This window comes from Bufo gargarizans, chromosome 3, assembly GCF_014858855.1.
Source record: "Bufo gargarizans isolate SCDJY-AF-19 chromosome 3, ASM1485885v1, whole genome shotgun sequence".
NCBI classification, from domain to species: Eukaryota; Metazoa; Chordata; class Amphibia; order Anura; family Bufonidae; genus Bufo; species Bufo gargarizans.
This window is the reverse complement of record NC_058082.1, coordinates 310805224-310807201: the sequence shown is the minus strand read 5'-3', so window position 1 is coordinate 310807201 and position 1978 is coordinate 310805224.

The window sequence follows — 1978 nt, the reverse complement described above, 5'->3', positions numbered from 1 at the left end:
AAGTTTTTGAACTGCTCTTTATAGTTTACAGCATCAGCTCAGGTAAGATGTTACACACATTACAATCAGAAAATAAAGATTACATTAGAAAAAAATATGTTCCCTCTATCATGTGGATCATTATTAAATATGTTGGTTTAAAAATATGACCACCATTAGACTTGAAGTTTCTGTATAATCCTTTGCCATAATAATACTGCTTACAAAGGAGCCCTTGGTCCACGGTGGTGTGGAATTACAGTATTTACTCTTACTGGTTGGATTATGTTGCTGCCTATTTTTGCATCAGACAGTAGGTTTTGTCTGTGAGGCTGATCATAGTATACCTAACTTTTAGGCCCCTTTCACACGGGCGAGTATTCCGCGCAGATGCGATGCGCGAGTTGAACGCATTGCACCCGCACTGAATCCTGACCCATTCATTTCTATGGGGCTGTGCACACGAGCGGCGATTTTCACACATCACTTGTGCGTTGTGTGAAAATCGCAGCATGCTCCTCTTTGTGCGTTTTTAACGTAACGCAGGCCCCATAGAAATGAATGGGGTTGCGTGAAAATCGCAAGCATCCGCAAACAAGTGCGGATGCGGTGCGATTTTCACGCACGATTGCTCGTAGACGATCGGGATGGAGACCCGATCACTTATTTTCCTTTATAACATGGTTATAAGGGAAAATAATAGCATTCTGAATACAGAATGCATAGTACAATAGCGCTGAAGGGGTTAAAAATAATAATAATTAAACTTACCTTAATCCACTTGATCGCGCAGCCCGGCTTCTCTTATGTCTTATTTTTTGCTATGTGCAGGAAAAGGACCTGTGGTGACGTCACCACAGGTCCTTTTCCTGAACATAGCAAAAAAGAAGACAGAAGAGAAGCCGGGCTGTGCGATCAAGTGGATTAAGGCGAGTTAAATATTTTATTTTTTTTTTTTTACTTCTTCAGCACTATTGTACTATGCATTCTGTATTCAGAATGCTATTATTTTCCCTTATAACCATGTTATAAGGGAAAATACTACAAATCTACAGAACACCGATCCCAAGCCCGAACTTCTGTTAAGAAGTTCGGGTTTAGGTACCAAACATGCAGTTTTTTCTCACACGCGTGCAAAACGCATTACAATGTTTTGCACTCACGCGGAAAAATTGCGCATGTTCCCGCAATGCACCCGCACCTGTTCCCACAACGCCCGTCTGAAAGAGGCCTTAGAGACTGGGCTAGGCTAGCATAATAGATGTCACAGGAAATAAACCAGTTCACTGATGGCTTCTGGCAAGGGTCTACATATGAAACCAATTTCCTACCTGGAAGCAGGGAGAGGGATACTTGGCAACCATATATTTAGTGACTGGGCGTTTAATGGCTCAGGGTACGTTCACATGTGCAGCAGCGGATCCATCAGGCTGTTCTAGCGGTGATTTATCTGCTGTCCAGCATAAATGCCGGGTTTCGGCCAGACAAAAACCACTGCATGCAACAGTTTTTGTCCGGCCGATAGCCGGCATTTATGCCAATGATGGACATGTGAACGTAGCCTCAGTCTACCCCTGCCATCATGTATTTTATTCTTAGGCAAAAATCTGCTGACAGGTGTTTTTTTATTAAACTGGCTGACCTGTTGCATGTATGCTTGGCAGCTGAAGGCATCTGTGTTGGTTCCATGTTCATATGTGCCCACATATGGTACACAGTCATTTTTTCTGATCTAGAAATATATATATGTATTTTTTTCCTTTGTTTTCCATCGGTGTCTATGAAGCAAACTTAACATAGGCACATAGCAAATATTCTACAAATACTCCTGAAAAGGTAAAGAACCCGTATTAATAGAATCTACATTATGTTCCTTACATAAGCCCCTTTATGTAGAACTGTTTATTTAAAATATATATCCACAGGGGACGATACGGGTATTGTTGCTATATACACACACTAGTGTTAAAATGAATAGAAAAAATAAATAAATAGAAAA